Source organism: Mastomys coucha, unplaced genomic scaffold (assembly GCF_008632895.1).
Source record: "Mastomys coucha isolate ucsf_1 unplaced genomic scaffold, UCSF_Mcou_1 pScaffold22, whole genome shotgun sequence".
NCBI classification, from domain to species: Eukaryota; Metazoa; Chordata; class Mammalia; order Rodentia; family Muridae; genus Mastomys; species Mastomys coucha.
The window spans coordinates 33,214,342-33,235,142 of record NW_022196905.1 but is presented as its reverse complement, the minus strand read 5'-3'; the positions used below and the strand labels follow the sequence as shown (position 1 = coordinate 33,235,142).

At 41.1% G+C, this 20,801-nt stretch overlaps 1 protein-coding gene across 3 annotated transcripts in view; it reads left to right on the top strand.

Moving 5' to 3' along the window:
- The first annotated feature begins 8,947 nt into the window (after nucleotides 1-8,947).
- Clnk (cytokine dependent hematopoietic cell linker) overlaps nucleotides 8,948-20,801 on the top strand; it is a 183,335-nt gene continuing 171,481 nt past the window's right edge. For 2 of the 3 annotated variants that reach the window (XM_031341968.1, XM_031341966.1), the window contains exon 1: nucleotides 9,060-9,171. The gene's annotated coding sequence lies outside the window, so the exon portion shown is untranslated. Of the gene's footprint in view, nucleotides 9,172-20,801 lie in introns of all 3 variants that reach the window. The other variant, XM_031341967.1, reaches the window with a different exon arrangement.

Sequence of the window (20,801 nt, the reverse complement as noted above, 5' to 3'; positions counted from 1 at the left end):
GAAATTGGACATAGTACTACCAGAGGACCCAGCTATACCACTCCTGGGCATATACCCAGAAGATGCTCCAACATGTAATAAGGACACATGCTCCACTATGCTCATAGCAGCCTTGTTTATTATAGCCAGAAACTGGAAACTACCCAGATGTCCCTCAACAGAGGAGCGGATGCAGAAAATGTGGTACACCTACACAATGGAGTACTACTCAGCTTTTAAAAACAATGAATTTATGAAATTCTTGGGAGAATATCATCCTGAGTGAGGTAACCCAATCACAAAAGAACACACATGGTATGCAATCTCTGGTAAGTAGATATTATCCCAGAAGATTGGAATACACAAAGTACAATACACAAGCCACAAGAAACTCAAGAATAAGGAAGACCAAAATGTGGATATGTCATTCCTTCATAAAAGGGGGAACAAAATACCCATAGAAGGAGTTGTAGAGACTATGGAGCAGAGACTAAAGGAAGGACAACCCAGAGACTGCTCCACCTGGAAATCCTTTCCATATTCAAACTATTATGGATGCCTGCAAGTGATGGCTGACAGGAGCCTGATATAGCTATCTCCTGAGAGGCTCTGACAGTACCTGATTAATACAGAAGTAGAAGCTCACAGCCATCCATTGGACTGAGTACAGGGTGCCTAATGAAGGAGCTACAGAAAGGACTCAAGGAGCTGAAGGACTTGTAGCCCCTTAGGATGAACAACAATATGAACTAACTAGTACCCTCAGAGCTCCCAGGAAGTAAACCACCAACCAAAGAGTACACATGGTGAGACTAATGGCTCCAGCAGCATATGTATAGCAGAGGATGGCCAAGTCGGTCATCAATGGGAGGAGAGGCCCTTGGCCCTGTGAAGGTTCTATGCCCCCAGTGTAGGGGAATGCCAAGGCTAGTAAACAGGAGATGGTGGGTGGTGAGCTGGGGAAGGGGGCAGGGTACAGGGGTTTGTTTTTGTTTTTGTGATTTTATTTCATTTTCTTTTTCTTTTTTTCTTGGGGGGGGGACCTGGAAAAGGATATATTGTTTTACATATAAATAAATAAAACATTTAATAAAAAAAAAAAGAATCCAGGACCACCACCCCAAGTATAGTACCACCCACCATGGGTTGGGCTCTTCCCCATTGATCACTAATTGAGAAAATGCCTTACAGCTAGATCTCATGGAAGCATTTCTCAACTGAGGCTCTTTCCTCTCTGATGACTCTAATTTGTGCCAAAATGACACACAAAACCAGCCAGTAGAACTGGGCTGCCAGCACAAGGTACAACCTTGGCCATCTCTGGACAGACATCTATAATAACCACTTCCTGGTTATTATATATAGTGAGGCAATATACAAAGATGTACAAATACATGATATAATGTAAGTTCCTCCCCTTTCACAGTGACCCCTAAACCTTGGTGGGAAGGGATGCATGCCCATTTAGAGCTAACAGCATCACAGTCTCTTATTATCAAAATGTCGAGTAGCTGTGGATCTCTGTATTCATCACCATCTACTGCAAAATTAGCTTCTCTGGTGAGTGTTGAGAGATAAGAACATAGGGAGTACTTTAGTACTACTATGCCAAGTTAGCAGAGTAACAGTATTGGCTTCTCTCCTAAGGTCTATGTCTTACTCAGTCACAGGTTTTGGTTCAAATAACAATAGCAGACATGAGAAGAGCAGCTTTCAATCTAATAAGAAAGAAGTCAGTCACTTCCATACCTCCTGTACCACTGCTCTACCAGTAGCCAAATCTTGCCAAGCCAGTCATGACTGTAGCTCACAGGAATCACAACTGGGAAAGATTAGTACCAGCTTGATTTCTCTATACCCTGACTCAAACATGTGGTCTTTAGCAATAGGGACCTAGCATCAAGTCCAAGAAGGTAGCCAAGAGCAATAACAATAACCTGTAGTGCATGGGTATTATGGGACCTTACTGACCAATGTCAACTTGGAAAGTGTTGCACCTGGCACTGGGCCTTTCTTAAGATTTTTTCATTTCATTGTTAGTGCCTGCACATAAGCATGAGAACCACATGAGTGCAGGTGTCCACAGAGGCCAGAAGCATCAGATCTCATGAAACAGAACTTATAGACTGCTATAAATCAATATGTAGGTGCTAGGAACTGAATCCAGGTCCTCCACAAAAGAGCAGCAGATATTCTTCCCTGCTAAGCCATCTCTTCAGCCCCAGCCACTTAGCTTTTGAGTTTAAACGTCCACACTAATCTTACAACGGCCCCACTGACATGTACAGAAGACCATTAGCTAAGGAGCCATGTTCCTACAGCTCCTTAAGAGACCCCAGAATTAGAGAGTGTTTACCTTAAATGGGGTCCATGTAAAAAACTGGAGACTTAGGATCAGGTCTCAGCCCCTCTGCTGACTAGAGCTCAGTGCTGATGCTTCCCTGCACAGTGCCTTTGTTTCTTCCATTCAAAGACCGAAAAAGCAAGGGCTGGAACAAGTGTTCTGAAGGTTGGAAATGAGAACCCATCCTTGTTCAGTGTTCCACCGGCTCCAGGGTCCAGATGAGATTCTTTAATGAGTGTCTTTAAATCTCAAATGTTATACTGAGGGTGGGGGTGTACTGTAGCCTCAAATGTAAATGAAGCAATGCGCATGGTGTAGGTAAGAGCTTTAAAAATGTTACTGCACTTTCGCTATTCATACCAGCTACTAATGTTCCTGACCGCCTTAAGGACAGGAAAGTACCTGAGATTTCCTTCTCCTTTATACAAAATGTGTGTGTGTGTGTGTGTGTGCGTGTGTGAGAGAGAGAGAGAGAGAGAGAGAGAGACAGAGAGACAGAGAGACAGAGAGAGATTGAAAGAAATAGAAAGAGACAGAGAGACAGAGAGAATGAGGAAGAGAGATGGACAGTCCTGTCCCTCCATAACACTACAGATCCAGGTCCATCATGGGTATTCACCTCAGCCTCCTTCCTCTCCTTCTCTATTCTGAGACTGTCTGCAGCCTACCCACAGCCTGTTCACCATGAGTGCTCACCCTGAGAGCCTATCATGGGATTCCTCAGCAATATTCCGTGTTATTTTTCTTTTTTCTTAATCCAATTCTTCCATCAAGACCTGAATTCAGCCAATGTGAGGACAGATGGTGTGGGGCCCTTTGCCCTGCCAATTTAACAATCTTGGCAAGAACTGAGTCCTTGTGTGCAGGGGGTGGGGAGTGATTTTGCTTGCATAGTTTAAAAATACTACAGTGTTTTTAACCTCAGGGAAAAATGTTTGGCAAACAACCCATAGCAGATTTTTTTTTCTTGTGGATGATGTCACATCCCTAGCCAGATTTGTCTAAACAAGCTTCTGCTCAAGAAAAATGGCTAGCTCTGGGTGTCATGACCATGTAGCATTAAGAGGCATGTCAAGAAGAGGTTTGGATTAAGATGCTTGGGTCTAGCCTCTGTCTTAGCTTTCTCCAGTTCACTGTGAGGTCATTTACCTCTCTAGAGCTCTGTAGTCTCATGAATGAAAGACAACAAGTTTACGCTCTAATCAGTTCAATTCAGCAACTGCTGAGTGGCTTATTGTAATAGCATCTAGGGTGGTAAGTAGGACAGCCATCAGCCAGGATTTTGTAATCTGTCATGCTTAGCTCAAAAATTGGGGACCTCTCCTAGTGTTCCCTTTGCTTAGCAATCTCTTCCTTCTGGAGTAATCTCTTGTTGGCTCCTTTTCAGCACCCAAATCTCACTCGGTTCACATGCTCTCTCCACACACATTCAAGCTCAAGTCATCTTGCATAAATCTTCCAGTGCCCATGTCATGACCAACCTCTTGTTTTATCCTGTTTCACTCTATCATGGCACTGTGCTGTGTCTATTTCGGGTTTGTGTGCCACTGGCATTTCCCAAGGTTAAGCTGTAGCCTGGTTCCCACATCCTGTAGCAGGACAGAAGTACCTTTTGCCTTCTGTCCTCACAATGGGGACCTTGGAGGTAAATGAATCACTCATCTTAGGAGAACTTGCAACATTTAAATCTGCTTCTTCAAATGTGTAGCAGAAATAACAGCCATGCCCATCTATACATGCTGTTTCATTATAGCATGAACCTATGTGAAGTGCCAGGAGCAATTATTGACTCAACTGAAGTGTTGACACTCAACACATGAGACCTTTCTGGAGAGACTTGCTATAAGCTCAATAGTGAACTTGTGAACATGGTGTGAGGCAAAGATTTTAGGGAAGCTCTTTGTCCTTGCTTATCACCTCAAACCCTGGAAGCTCCAAAGAATAATACAGCCATTCTAGAAAACACACATCAGAAATTGTGCTCTGAACTGCCCCTCACAGGGCCTGCAAGCTCTTGTGATGAGCACTCATATACCATGTATGGATTCTTCTTTTCTATGATATGCCTGGCCAGAAAAGCTGAGACATAGCTGATACATAAGGATACAGAGTGTCCTCCAAGAGATCAGGCTTATTCAAATTTGAGCTTTTTTCCTTTGTAAAACGTATCCAGTGGTGTCTCAGAACTAGCTAAAGTTGAACATGTCTGAAATCCAGCAGAGGAGGACACTTAAGCTTAAATTCAAACCCAAATGCTCCATTTGGAAGATACTGTGGTATGAAAGAGAGCACAGTTAATTGTTGTGGGCTGAGGGTTCATAATGTGCATCCTGGGACCACAGAATAGAAGATAACAGGAGAACACAATTAGAGAAAGCTAAGTCCCTCTCTGACTTGTGCCCAGTGTCCAGCTGCCTGAGGCACCAGTAATGAGCAGATGCTAAACTGTAATAAATCAGGAAAGCTAGTGCTAATTAACCCAGGTTCCACACAGGATTTCCCTTGCAATTTTTTTAAGTGGATTTTGATCCACTGAGGAGACAGTACTTAGAAAAAGACAAGCTCTTCCAATAAACACCACACCTCTTCCCCGACGATATAGAAAATTGACTCATGTTTGTGGGATATGAGTGCATGTAAGCTTCAAAGTACATGTGCACCCCTTGACAGCAGCCCGAGACCAGATGTCTGAGAGGAGCCTGGACTTGGCAGGCAGCACCAGCTGCAAGCAGGAAACTGAATACCAAGAGGTGTCAAAGTGTTTACCTAGAACTCCCCATTTTTTTAACACTCAAACTCTTCTTATTACCAAAAGAAGATGAAGACAAAGATGAAGATGAAGAAGAGGAAGAGGAAAAGAAAGAGGAAGAAGAAGAAAAGAAAGTTGCAAAAATTGAAAGTAGAATTAAGTTTGTGTCTGCCCAGAGTACTTATTCACTGGAAATCCATTTCTAGAAATGCAGGGACCAAGAAGAAATTCTACATCACAGATCTGGACTTATTCCTCTGTCTTGGAAGTCTATAAAAACGTAAAAGCTTAAAAAATAATTTCTAAGAATACATTAAGTTGTAGATTTTAATGGACACTGAACTCATAATAAAAGTTGGACAGGCAGAAAGCTGCCCTCAGGCTGGGCTCTAGGTGGTTGACACACATGTCTAACTACATTTGAAGGTGAGTTTATAGTTTCCTGCCTCATGGTGCTAAGTTCATAAGATGTCTTAAGAGACTAGAAAGAGAAGAGAAAGTTAAGCCTTGTAACTTGCCTGAGTTCATTCAATGGGGGGACAGGGGCTGGGCAGAATTTGGGCTAAGCCAGTGTAACTCCAAAGCTACCCAGCCTTACATTTGAGCTTCCCAACAGGCTGAAAGGAAGCCATTTCTCTCCAAATCCCTGTTAAAGGGTGCCATGCTCTGAGAGAATTATCAAGAAAGAGAAATTGCAACAAACCCCCTCAATCATGCAATAGCACAGAGCCATCCTCCCCCATCCCACATGTAGCTCTGCTGTACCATACATCTTCTCTCCACATATGTAACCTATTATTTGTCCATCATTGAGTTGACTGGTAGTCCCCATCTTTTCATGGTCCAGATGTTCAGTGGAAGCCGGGCACTGACCTGGAATTTTCACAGCCACCTCCTTAGCCACCACAGCCATGCTTCCAACTGCATGCTCTCATTCCCAGGCTTCCTGTGGAAAACAAAAGGATTACGCTCCTTTCAAAGCCAGGAAACCCCTCTGCAATACTCAGAACCTGAGTGTTCAAACCCCGACTCCAGTGAATTTTCCTGAACTACCCTTTGATGACTCAAGGCTCGTGGACCTAATAGACCATGCAGGTGGGGAGGGAGCATGGGGGACAAGATGCAAGAACTCTTGCAGCAATTAGCATAAAATCAGCAACAACAAACTGAAGGAAAGCAGGGAGAGTATCAAGATGTACACAGCCTGAGAGACAGCACCGAGAGAAAACATGAGCTGCCGTCCTCAGCTGAGTGTGTTGCCCCATTCTAGTTGTGTCCAAGCCACCATCTTCCTGTCCCTTCTGCATTCTTGCAGTTTGTTGCTTCGTAGGTTTCTCAAGTGAGCTTGGCTACGCTCCTGGCATGCAGATATACAGCTCTTAGGCTTCAGATATTTTCTTACATCATCCCTTCATCCCTATCTTCCTTCCTTCTACCCTCTCTGCCTCCCTTCCTCCTTCTCTTCATTTCTTCTTCCCATCCTTCATTTCCCTTATTTCTCTTCATTTGGTCTAGCAAATCCTCACCCATCATGGAGACCTTGGCTTTCATCATCACCTCCCCAAATGAAGTATTTTCTTAACCCAGAATTGGGGACAACTAGCCTGTTATGCACATGTGAGAACTTCTGTTTTCCTGTCTCAGAAGATCTACCATGTTTACTATTTCTCATTTACTACCTCTCTGGCCTACTATCCCCATGAAGCATCAATATCTTTTTGTTTGTTTTTGCCTTTGAGCCTCTACATATGACCCAGTACCTGTCAGGTAGTAGGCAGAGGGAGCCAAACATCAATGAACAAATGATTGTCGAAGCTCATTGCATTGAATGAAATCAATAGTTCTATGTTAGTAAAGTTTGTTCATTTTTGACTCCTCTGAAAAGTAAGCTATGAGAGATAAAGAACAGGTATGTGTTTAATCCAAATGTATTTCAACATTGTTTTCCCACACCATCCTTTCGTCCCTATCCTCCTTCCTTCTCCCCTCTGCCTCTCTTCCTCCCTCCCTCCTATCTGTTTGGCAGATAATAATTGTTCTCTACTTTTTGAGACAGGATTTCATGCAACACAGCTTGGTTCAAAACCACATGGCAAAAAATGATCTTGATCTTCAGATCCTGCTTCCTATCTATCCCCCCCCCACCTCACTATGAGGTAAATGACCTCACAGTGAACTGGAGAAAGCTAAGACAGAGGCCAGACCCAAGGGCTGGAATATAGCAATGATAATAAATATTTAATATATAATGGATTACTTATTTTTCTGTTTTAAAAAACCAATAAACATCACATATAACCATATTCCCACCAATCTTTAATTCTTCCTTAATGGGTATTTTGTATTGGACTTGCCTTTTCAACGTCCTTAGAACTAACTGTAAACGTGAGCTTTTCCATTATAACTTACTTGTCTACATTTCCCTTTTGAGAAAGAGTCTCCATACTCACTCAGGAAGAAACAAATCAGGAGTCTAGCCTTGGCCAATGAGACCTGAAAAGCAGAATGATAACAGAGACTTAAGAAAGGCATGTGTGTATGGCTTCCTCCCTCTTGTACTCAAACTTCAGGAAAATGAGCCTTGGACAGCCTGCAGAGGGATGAGGGGCAGTTTGGAGGCCCTCACATGGGTGGAGAATGAATGTCCTTTCAAATTTCTTATTTAGTAATGCTAAGCCCTAGTATATCAAAATGTGACCTATATGGACAGAAGGTTTTTACAGAGACTTAAGTTTAAAATGAGGTCATAGTGCAAGTCCTAACGCAGAGTGCCTGGTTCCTTTAAGAAGGAGAAATTTGAACAGATGAGTAGAGGATGCTGTATGAAAAGAAAGACAGCCATCTACAGACTTAGAAGGTGCCAAATACACATCTCTCCCTCAATAGGCCCAGGAAGAAACCAAAAATGCTTGATCTTAGATTTCCGGCTTCCAGAACTGGGAGACAATGCATTGCTACTATTTAAGCCACTGCTCTCTGAGGGACACTGGTGTGCAAAACCTAACACATTTATACAGGCCTAGACCAAAACAGCAGACTGACTAACCTGACTCACATAGCACTAAACCTATGAAACAGATCTTGTATTAACCCCGCGATGCAATAAAGGCTCATTGATAAAGAGAGTGAATTGCTGGTATCTCTCTAGGCATCAGTTTTCACAATTGCAAAATTAAAAAGGATATTCTTCTCACATAGCTATTGGCAAATTAAATAGGTTGACACCTAAATCTGCTTAGTGCAATGCTTGGCTCATAATTAACACCCCATACGAGCTTATTTTAGTGTTCCTTCATGAAGTCAAAACCAGAGCTATGCCCCCCCACAAAAATATAAACTTCTTTGAATTTATTCTAAATAGTGTAGAAAATTGTTATAAATTTCAACATCAATAAAATCTGTTTAAGTAACGTTAAATTATCTAGGACCACTACAGTGGGTACTCCAGAGGACAGCTTAAAGGGATTACAGTTAAGGAAGAGACAGATTGACATATATTGAGTCTGTAATGTGTGCTCCAAATATGCTGCATGACTTTGTGTAGATATGAGAATTACCTACAATCCCATTTTCAATAACAAGAGCAGCAAGAATAGGAGCCAAGCACTTCTCTTCTGAGTCTGGGTGCTTTCTGAATAACTCCTGAGGGGATGCATGTGTCTTAGGAGCTTAGGGAGACATTGCAGTCCCAAGACAGTCCATGTGTCCACTAGGCAAAGCTCACTTTTGACTCACTCAGCAGTCTGTTGTCACATGTTCTGACTCTTGTGAAATGTTGCACACGAAACTGTATGACACTACATAAGGTCAGCTTTGATAGCCTCTACACCTTCAAAGCTAGTACCACAACTCAAAAAGAGGAAGTCTGGCCTGCTACGAGGACAGACTGCCCAGGTCTGTGGTTGTGTTTCTCGGAAAACCAAAACTAACAGGCATATACAAGGCAGTTTCTGCTAAAGGACTCACTCTGCTGAGGGGAAAGAACATGTCAACCCTATCTTACATATGACCCTGAGTTCTCCAGGATGCAACCATGGACTCCCTTTCCAGGATCTCACCATCTCAACGCTGAGCCCTTGACTGAACGAAGGCTGAGCAGGTAAACTAAACAGAACAGCTTTATCTTGGCATGTATCTCTTGGTCCACACTGTCACAGTGATCATTAGAAAGAGCTTCACACAGATAAAGAAGAAGGGTTTTTTGACATGAAAGCCTAGATTTTCCATATCCCATCAAATGGGCAAAAGGGAAGACGGCTTCTTCAGCCCAGCTTTAAAGATGCCTTCATTCTCCTAGGAAAGAACTCCAGATATCTGCCCAGAAAATAATGTAAGATTAAGGCTTTTCAGTCTATTCTTCCTGGAGCTTAGACACCTCCACCCCCAAGCCTATGTTGCTAAAATCAAGAGACAAAGTCTGATGTTTTTAACCTCCATTGGAGGAGCCCGCTACAAAGGCAACCTCAGAAGAAGGAGTCCTTTCAAAGGAGAAGCGAACTCCTCCAGCCCTGGGGAAATGTGTGTGTGTTGTGTGTGTGTGTATTTTCATTGGGCTTTGTTGCAGAAGATGTAGGCTTTAGAATAAGGCAAACGTCCTTCCTTCCCAGGATGGAGAAGCCTGAGTTAGATTAAGCAAGGATAAAATGCTTACCCTCCATTGGTACCTGGAGGCAACTCCTCCAGGTTTTTCTCAGAAGGTTGTGACAACAAACTTGAGTGAGAGGGTGGAAAAAAAGAATTGTCATCAGAGTGTAGACACTGGCTTAGGAAGATAAATATGGCTGGAATTTATTGATACTTACTTTATAGTTTTTATGAGTGTTGTTCTTATCTAAATTTTAGCACAGCCCCCCATGCCCTCTGTGATGGTGTCCTTTGATTTCCAGGGCTCAGGCAAACTACAGGGCATGGTCATTTTGAACACCAGGAAGACAATGGCTAATTGGAAGCACAGCACAGAAACCTTTAGAAATCCTCCCAGAGGCCTCACATAAAATGTACCCTAGAGAGGTATGAAGGGAAAGTGCATCGATTTAACTTGGGCTCCAGCCAGCCATGCTTCCTGCATTAACTCACTTAACCCTCCCACCAGTCTTGAGCCTTAGTGGGATCTTGTTCTCTGGTTCACAGATGGGAGCTTGTATGGCCTAAGGAGCATGGTCAAGGTTGTTTACACAGCAATGAATTCAGTAAACAAAATTCAAACCTAGACTGATTTCACCCAAGTGATTTTTGCTAAAAGTGAGCCATGTGTGTTTACAGCTTTGTAGAATATGTCCTTGAATCCATTCCCAGGAATCTTCTCTGAGCCCAGATATCTTCATGGTGGCACTTCTGCCCACCTCCCCCTCCTGAGAAGATGCCTTTTCAGATGACTCCATGAACAAGGCCATTATAAAGCCAAGGACTATCACTTTCAGTTCCACCTGGTCAGCTCTGACCTAAAACTTGGGGGACCTCATTTCTGGTTTGCTTTTATTGAGTTCAGTGCTGCCTAGGGAACTGTAGAATTTGATATTGACTGAGTGGGTCAGGGGTAAGGTTCCTAACTCTAACACTGACACTCTGACACTTTGACTGGGTATGTTCTTTTGTCTCTATCCCTCAATTCCTATATTCTTAAAGATCTCTCTCTTTCTCTTTCTCTCTCTCCTCTCTCTCTCCCCCTCCCTCTTCCTCTCTCTCTGTCTCTCTCTATCTCTCTCTCTGTTTCTCTCTGGGTCTCTGTCTGTCTCTCTGTCTCTCTGTCTCTGTCTCTGTCTCTGTCTCTCTCTCTGTTTCTCTCTATCTCTCTCTGTTTCTCTCTGTGTCTCTGTGTCTCTGTCTCTGTCTCTGTCTCTCTCTCTCTCTCCTCTCTCTCTCCCCCTCCCTCTTCCTCTCTCTCTGTCTCTCTCTATCTCTCTCTCTGTTTCTCTCTGGGTCTCTGTCTGTCTCTCTGTCTCTCTGTCTCTGTCTCTGTCTCTGTTTCTCTCTATCTCTCTCTGTTTCTCTCTGGGTCTCTGTCTCTGTCTCTGTCTCTCTGTCTCTGTCTCTGTCTCTGTCTCTCTCTCTCTGTGTCTCTGTCTCTCTGTATCTGTCTCTGTCTCTGTTTCTCTCTATCTCTCTCTCTGTTTCTCTCTGTGTCTCTGTCTCTGTCTCTGTCTCTCTCTCTCTCTCTCTCTCTCTCTCTCTCTCTCTCTCTCTCTCTCTCTCACACACACACACACACACACACACACACAGAGATGAGGGAGCAGACCATCGCATGTGTGAGGAGGTTAGAAAACAAAGGAGTATTTTGGTCCTTGTCTTCCAGCTTTGTTTGAGGCAGTGTCTTCCATTATTGCTGCTGTACTCACTAGCTGGCCCAGGAGTTTCAGTGGATTCTCTTGTCTCCGATCTCATCTCACCCTGCAAATGCGAGGATTACAGTCAGTCAGTCACTGTTCCAAGCTTTATGTGAGTTCTGGAAAATTAAACAAGGGCCTGTATGCTTCCGTGGAAATCACTTTTAGCCATTGAGCCATCTTTCCAGCCCAATCCTTATAATGGGACAACATCAGCAAAGACCCAGATTGACAATTATTTAGTCTTATTAATATTTGTATTAAGTGAATGTCAGGTATATACATACCTGACATTATAATTATTAGGACACATTCAGTAAACATTTTCTTTTTTCTCTGCCACTCCTCTTTCCTGATCTCAAATCAGATCCAACTTCATTCATAAACATTCTACAACTACTATAGAATTTATTATTATGTATCAATGTGCAAATATTTCATTTTAATGATACCACTAGAAAATAGTAATATACTAAAGTACCAGAGCCTGGAATGGAGCCTTTGAGTACCTGGGTCCTAATTTAATGATCTTAACAAATTAATGAAGTATAAGGGACAAACATAACAACAGCAAAAGATATTGAAGCTGAAACGCTGAGAATTTCATTTGGTTGAACTTTAGGTAAAATGAAAAGAGTTAGGGCTTTGAGATCCTCCCCGCCAAACTGGGCATGACACAAGCATGTGTTAAAATGCTTTTGGGTAAGTGGATTATTCTCTTTGATCTTTACTTACATGCTTCTGGTGTTCAGTCATTTTGATACTTGGTCGGTTGCTATGAGGTTGACAGCAAACTTAGCCACTGAGTCTGTCAAAGAAGAGACTAGATACCCAGCAGGTGCATTAATAGCAGCCAAGCTGTATCATGCCCAAGTTCAAAGATAGGGCATCAGAATGCGAGCTGGAAGCATTCTGCTCAGAATCTTGCTACATACATAAATTTAGCAGTCAACATCCCTCACCACGTCAACTGCTAAGTTCTATCAAGGGCAGAGTTCTTCTGGGTTCACTCAGTCATGCCCGCTGTTCTAGCAAGAGATTAAGGGATTAAGTTACTAGACAAAAAGATGTAGACCAGGCTGCTTTCTAACTTACAAGATAGTTAAGAGTGACTTTGAACTTCTGACCTTCTAGCCTCTAATTAAGTGCAGGGATCACAGGCAAGAGCCACACCCCCAGTTTTATGTGGTGCTAGGGATCAAAACTTGGAACTCCTGCTTACTAGGCAAGTACTCTCCACACTGACCAAATCCCCAACCCTGTTCTAGTTAATTTAATCATAGCTTTTAAATACCATCAATTTAGGTGATCATAGGAGAGGATGTTGTGCATCAGACAATAACCCTGGTCCTTGTAGTTTATTGGGCGTACTTACCTTACTTCATTCAAGAAAACACCAAGGGCCTAGGATATTCTGTATACTGTCCACTTCACACATGCATCAGCAATTACACCCAGATGACACCCAAGTGGTAGTAACCCATAACTTAACCATCTGTTTTTACCTTTAATTAAAAACTGACAAAATACAGTTGCATGTATTTATGTGAAAAAGGCAATACTATGACTCATAAATACAATATGGATGGGCTAGGGAGGTGGCCTAGGGAGGTGGGCTAGGGAGGTGGCCTAGGGAGGTGGCCTAGGGAGGTGGCCTAGGGAGGTGGCCTAGGGAGGTGGCCTAGTTCGTGTTTGCCTCACAAGTAAGAGGAACAGATCTCCAGCATCCATGTAACAGCTAGAGACATGCCAGATGTGGCAGAGCACGTGTGCAATCCCAGTGCTAGAGAGGCAGAGACAAGAGGATCCTTGGGGATTGTTAGTCACTCATCTACTTGAATTCATGACTCCTGAGTCAGTGAGAGACCTTATCTCTAAAAGCAAAGTAAAGAGCAATTGAGGAAGATATATAAAGTCTGCCTCTAACATCTTCACACATATACACACACATACACACATACTCTCACACACATACATGCATATACACACACAGACAGACACACATATACACATACATGCACATATATACACACATACATACACATACACACATGAATGCACATTCATACACTCATATATACACACACATACATACATACACACATACACATATATATATATACACACACACACACTTGCACACACACATCCACACACACAGAGGTGGGGGGAGAACATTTGAAACAAAACAATATGGAATTGTTTCCATATTGTTCCCCATCCCCTAGTTCTTGCATTTTGTGGTAGGGACAAGTAAAGTTCTCTCTGTTGGTGACTGTAAAAGATGCAGCACATAACCATGGTGCTATGTATACATCTCCAAAGAAAAGAACTTTCTATTCCCATCTATTGAGGTGGTGTGTTTTTATTATCATCCTCTGCTAAACTAAACAATGGCATTTAGAATTCCCAGATACAGGGTCTAAGAGTTTATTCAGTGGATGAAAATGCTTACTACCAAACCTGAACACCTGAGTTCAATCCAAACCTACTCTCAAAATTAATAGATATATACTCATATACTTTCTCTCTCTCTCTCTCTCTCTCTCTCTCTCTCTCTCTCTCTCTCTCTCTCTCTCTCTCTCTCTCTCACACACACACACACACACACACACTCTCTCTCTCTCTCTCTCTCTTTCTCTCTCTCTCTCTCACACACACACACACACAAATTCCTTTTTAATCATAAAGAAGTCTTAGATGTAAGCAACTGTTATTTTCAAAGTACACATTTTAAATATTATTGCTAATGATCATCTGAATTTTGCTTCTCAAACACCTGAACACAAGAAATGATATTCTACTGTGTTTGATGTCCTATGAGCTAATCTCAGCATAAAGGTGAAATTTCACTACCATTTGCTTGAGATTGGTCTATGTTCTCTGCTGAGTTTACTTTCAAATGAACTTAAGGCTAGCTCCTAGCCATCTCTGAGAGGGTGAACTACCACGGACATCCTTAGTGACTGGCATCTCTTCATCAGCTCTAAAAGCCCACTTCTTCCTGGACATTCAGTGCTGATGGAGCTCATGCCAGCATTCCACTCGGGCACTGATGTTTGTATGGCCACCTGGGATGCTCACATATGCTGAGCTGTAGTTTCAGACCATTAGTATGCTTCTTCCCAGAAGCCATCCTTACAGGAAACCGTGTTACTGCTCAGGGGTCACTTGGTGGGCACAGCATCAAAACTGCCATTGCAAGAGGGGGTTTGTGAGCCACTGATGGAATGATGCCCTGACTGGCACTGGGAGCCATCTGTCCCAAAAGGATTAGCAGATGCTTAGGGACCGCAGGTGTTAAAGGTCCCTCTCCCTGATAAACAGGGCTTGGATCTCCTGATGAACTCTGTGTCTGAGTACTCCTGCAGAATGCTCGCCTTTCCCTCCTACAGCTCATTCTCTATTTCTGTTTCCCTTCCTACTCCACTACACACCCACCTTTGGGGGGAGCAATGCCTAGATTTCCATCCAGACTCTTACTTCTCAGGAGTTAGATTTTAGGCTTGTTTTTTAACCTCTAAAGACCTAAATTTGTCCTTTATCTAATGGATTTGTTGTGCCTAGCTTTTGGTATTGTGGCAAGAAACAAAAAGTTATACTTAAAAATTCATTCCCAATGTCCAGTAATTATTAACACAGAGAGAACAGTGATGGGTATTGTTGGTAGCTGATTTATTTGGAGAGAGAGAGAGAAAGAGAGAGGGAGACAGAGACAGAGACAAAGACAGAGAGAGATTAGCAGATTTCAACCTGTAGGTCATGACCCCTTTGGGGATGGAACAACCCTTTCACATGGGTTGCCTAAGACCATCAGAAAACACAGATATTTATGTCATGATTCACAACAGTAGCAAAAATACAGTTACAAAGTAGCAACAAAAAAAATTTTATAGTTTGGGGCCACCACAACATGAGGACCTCTATTAAAGGGTCGAGGCATTGGGAAGGTTGAGAACCATTGCTCTAGATAATCTTTTGTTTCTCTTGTTCAGAATTTTGACCTAAAGAAGTTCTGTAGACTTCAGTGGAGCCCATGTCTCTGCAGGGTACTATTTTAAGGTGATTTCTATAAAAAGCTAATCTCATCATATTCATATTTATTTTTATCATTCATCTGTCAAAGATGTGGTGGCATCTTAAAATTCCTCAGATGTACTGACCCTCTGAAAAGTTTTAAATTGGGTGCTCAGCATATTATTTCCTTTAGAATGTTTTCCTTGTCAGCTTCAAAGAACTTCGGAATCCTTCACTGCACTGATATGAAGGTGTGAGTCAATAATTGTCATTCACTATGCTTACACGACAATCTAAAATCTACTCAAAGGACTGGAGAGGTGGCTCTGTGGGCAAGAGTACTTGCCATGAAAGGGTGAGGACCTGAGTTTGGATGATAGCACCTGTGTAAAAAGGAAACCAGCTGAGCAGGCACAGGCATGCCTGAATCCCAGCACAGTGGAGTTGGAGACGGGGGCTTGCAGGCCAATGAACCATAGCTCCGGGTTCATTGGAGACCCTATCTCAAGGGAATAAAATTGAAAGTGATAGAGCAAGACCTCTTCCTCTGGCATTTGTATACACACCATGCACATAGGCCAGAGAAAAGTAGCATGGGGATTATGCTAACTTCCTGGTTCTTCCTTGGTTTTCAGAATAACCCCATTAGCCAAGAGGAACAAATGCCTGTGCCCTCATTTGTCGTATTAGAGAAACTGAGACTCAAGTTGTACAAATCAGCATCCCTGGGCTTGGAGATTTCTTGGTAGGTGGGTGAACCTGAATAAAAGAAGGGGAAAAGAAATAGTTAATTGTGCTTTAGGAAGTTGAATTCCAAAGTTGGGTTTCAAATGTGCTTCAAGTCACAGATGAAGGACTGAACTCATCCGCACCCACACTGTGCAGTTTGTATACAAGACAGATATGGCTCCAGAGGGCTCTCGCTGAACAGGAAAATGACAGAATTGCTCAGTATTGCAAAATCTGGGTCATTTGGGTTGCTGCCGTACAATGGAATCTTACTTAAATAGAGTGCTTTGTACGCAGTTCTGGTATGCAGCAAATGGCACTGTTCATGTTATCTATTATTGTTATGAGTTGCATTATTCCTAGTCCATAAATGATTAGATTACCTACCCTTTTGTGTTTCTTCTTTGGATTTTAAGCAAATGTCCTTCAGGTTTTTCTTGTTAAATGATGATGCAGAAAAACAAACAGCAGACAGCAAATGCTTAATATATATATATATGACTTTGTAAAAAATGACAGGACATTTGCCTTTGATGGTTAGCTATCACTGGGGAGGCATTTCTTTCCCACACTTAGCCTGAAAATTATGGAGTATAATTGAGTAGTCCTTGTAACTTAGCTTCTCTTCTTTACCCCAAAAAAATGCCTTTAATATCACCAAGTGAACTTTAATTAATTGATTAATTAATTAATTAAACAGAAAAATAAATCACAGTTGGAGACATTCTCAGTTAATGTAGGTCTAGCAGTTTCACCTCCAATTAGTAAGATTCTGGTATCATCTTATAAAAGCCTAATTAAAATGAGGTGAGATAGACATAAATCTTCACACAAAAATAGGGGACCATCTCAATAAAATGTATGTGGACTGTAGCAGGTATACTATGTCATAGTCTTCCAAGGAAACAAAATTGATAGATGCATGATTATTAGATGATTTATTGATAGATAATAGATACAGATGTAAAATCAATACTCAGATGGTAGAAAACAAATAGATGATAAGACAAACACATAGATAACAGAGAAATTTACTGATAGATGATAGAAAGAAAGAAAGAAAGAAAGAAAGATAGGTAGATAGATTGATATGAGTATTCCTTTGCTTACTACAGTTTAGTTCTCCTGAATAGTAAAGTAATGTAAATAATATAAACAGAAACTTGATGAGAATACAAGGAAAAGAAAAATTAAAAAAAAGGAATGACAGGAAAAAATAATTATAGTACAAATTAAGTGAATCAGAAGAGGAGAAAGCAAAAGCATGTGTTTACTACACAATAAAGTGGAAGACCTGAGCACTGATGTAGGGACTGTCCCTACTGAACCCCACAGAAGAAGACAAAATGGAAATAGCATTCAAAATCAAGATGCCCTAAGAACAATAAGTTCAAAAACAACTATAGATTGCATCCGTGTGTTAGAGACCTTTTCAAAATCTTTCTAAAAGAACAAATAACTGTCCTCTCATGTTTCCTCAAGATGCTTAAGGGAAGTGACTTGCTACCAAGGCAGTTGCAAAATCATTTTTAAAAATATCCTTGTGTTTAATAGCAGAAAAAACTAGAAGAAAAGAATTCTCGACTCTTCAAAACCATCTATAATAGTAACCCATTTGACTTTTAATACCTCCTCTCACTGGAATCAAGTGAACTGTTATAATTAATTGAATTTAGCTGATTGCCCTAGCCAGAGTTAGAATTAGAAATTCAATCAGCAAGCAAGTATTCTCCTCTAAATATGAGCATCGCTACATCATGACTTCCTAATTTTTGACATGAAAATAGGAGAAAATTATGCAAAATTCTGAATCATGGGCAAATTAATAACTGTCTTCATCTAAGAAATACTAGTTTCAATATGCTTACTCAAAGTTGCATGCATGGTGCTCTCTCTCTCTCTCTCTCTCTCTCTCTCTCTCTCTCTCTCCCTCCCTCCCTCCCTCCCTCTCTCTCTCTCTCTCCCATACTCTCTCTCTCTCCCACTCTCTCTCTCTCTCCCACTCTCTCCTGTCTTTCTTCAAAAATTCATATACTGTTTCTTCCTCAACTCCATCATTCTGTTCTGGGTGTGACTGGAGAGAGAGAATCAGACATCTCTCGTAGGTATTTTAAACAGACCTTATGCTTCAGCCTTGACCCAATTTGGGATGCACAGCTTTCCTGGCTGATGCTCACATTGTCTTAGCAACTCGAGGTTTGCTTTTGGCTATTTCCTATATCTGATCAAGTTCATTGTCATTAAGATGATGTTTCTTAAACTTTCAAGGAAACAGACGTTCGTATTTTTATAAGCTTTATCTTCTGGGAATAAATGAGAAATATTTGAAAGCAAAAAAAATTATGTGCTGTAAAGCACGTTTTCCCTTCATGAAATATTAATTTTGACCAGAGAATGTGTAAGAGAACTGTCTGTGATAAAATGTGTTTCTCTAGCTGCTTGGTGGCACTGGCACATTCCCAGGGGACAGCAAGAGTTCTCAAAGTTGACAAGGAAATGTGATTTTGTTGGTCTACATATTTTCAGTTATTTAAACTGCTTATGATACCATAAGGGTATTAATTATTTCTGGATTAAGACCCATATGAAAATCCCATCCATTTATACAGCAAGTTTTTGCTTCCTAACCCATTCTCTGAAACACCAAGCAGGCTTCAAGCTCAGAAGCAAACATTCTAGTGTTAATACCCAGCTCTGTAAAATACCCTGGGAATCTTACACATGCTTCTTAGTATGGAATCTACTAAAGACTTATACCCATCAAATTCCTTATGTTTCTAAAATGGGTTTCAACCCACAAAGTGAGTATGTAATTTACTAATGAAAAAGAATCACAGAAACCATCATAACCAAAAATGTGAAATTGGTTGTTCTAAATGGTCATAGACTTGGGTTTCCCTTTGCTCTCAGAAGTCCAACAGAGCATCTCTTTGACAACAGAGCATGGCCCTTATTCTGCCTTGAGAGCAAGGAAGTGAGCCGTTGCACTAAAACCTTTCTTATTCTCATGTAGTATTGTTTGTACTTTCATATGTGTGTATATATATATATATATTATATAAAGTCTATCTTACATATAATATATCATATAGTAAATTAATATATATAACATAGAGGCAAAATGCTGGTTAGTTTTTGTCAGCTTGACACAAACTAGAATCACCTTGAGAGAGGTAACCTCAGTTAAAGAACTGACTCCATCCAATTGGCCTGTAGGCATGTCTGTGAGGCATTTTTTTTGATTGATAAATGATGTGGGAGGGTCCAGACCCCTGAGCAGGTGGTCCTGGGTGGCATAAGAAAGAAAGCAAGCAAGCCATGTAGATCAAGCTCTTCCATTGTCTCTGCCTCAGTTCCTGCCTCCAGGTTGCTGCACTGAATTCCTGCCTTGATGCCTCTTAGTGATAAACTGTAACCCGTAAACCAATGAACCTTTTCCTCTCAAACTTTGTTTTAGGCTGTTCTTTATCACAGTAACAAAAAAAAGTAAGATAATATATTATTTAGCATTGTTGCTTTTGCTAAGAATTGCATTGGCCATTTTGGAGTCTTCTGTGTTTACGTATGAATTTAAGGATTGTTTTTCTATTTCTCTAAATATCATTCAAACACTGGTAGAGACTGATGGAATCTGTAGATCGTATTTGGTAATATGGTCATTTTCACAATATTAATTCTTCTGACCTATAAGCATGGGGCATCTGGTGTGTTCTTCAATATCTTCCTTCAGTGTTTTAAAATCTTCATTACAAGGCCTTTCCCTTTGCTTAATTTTGCTTAATTCTATTTGTAGGCAATTTTTAAGCTATGATGAATGAACCTGTTTTCCTGTCTTCTTTCTCAAACGTACTTTTACTAGTTCTTAGCTACTATATTTTGTATATTGGTTCTATAGCCTATTCATCCATAATCAGAGTTTTCTGAGTCTCATAAGTACAGGATGATACAATCTGCAAATATGCATAATTCCACTTCTTCCTTTCCTATTTGTGTTTCTGTTTGTTTTCTTGTCTTACTGCTATGCTAGGATTCCAAGTGCTGTATGAGTGGAGAAAGTGGATATGTTGTTCTCAGCCCTCATCTTAGATTTAAGAAACCTATTGGAGAAAATAAAGCTAAAGGAACTCTACCACTAAAAATGAAGCCATAGATTTCTAATCCAATGCCAATTCTGACCCCTTTGTATAGGATTCAGGCACTCTGGTATGTCCAGCCAACTGGGCCATGTACAGCTATGAATATATTCCAACCAAGATCATAAATTTAAAATCATTTGAATTTGTGTGGCTTTATTTTCTGTTCTTTTCTTTCATGTTTCTTAGCTCTTTGAAAGTTTCATACTATGCGTTTTGAACATTTTGCCTCTGCAAATGTCTCCCAGGTCCATCCCCCCTCACTAACACACAGAACTTAGTGTCCTCATTTTTTTAACCAATTAAGAACAATTCATGCTTGGGTTTGTGGCTTTCTACTAAAATGTGGTCAACCTAACCATTAAAATATTTGAGACAACCTATGACCATATCATCCTGAACATTCAAATCTCATCTAAAATATCTGGAGCATTTAGACTACCATCATACATAGACTGCTGCCCAGAACAACCCAAGTAGACTTTTCAGGGCCCCATATATTTTATAGCCCAGGTAGAGACAAC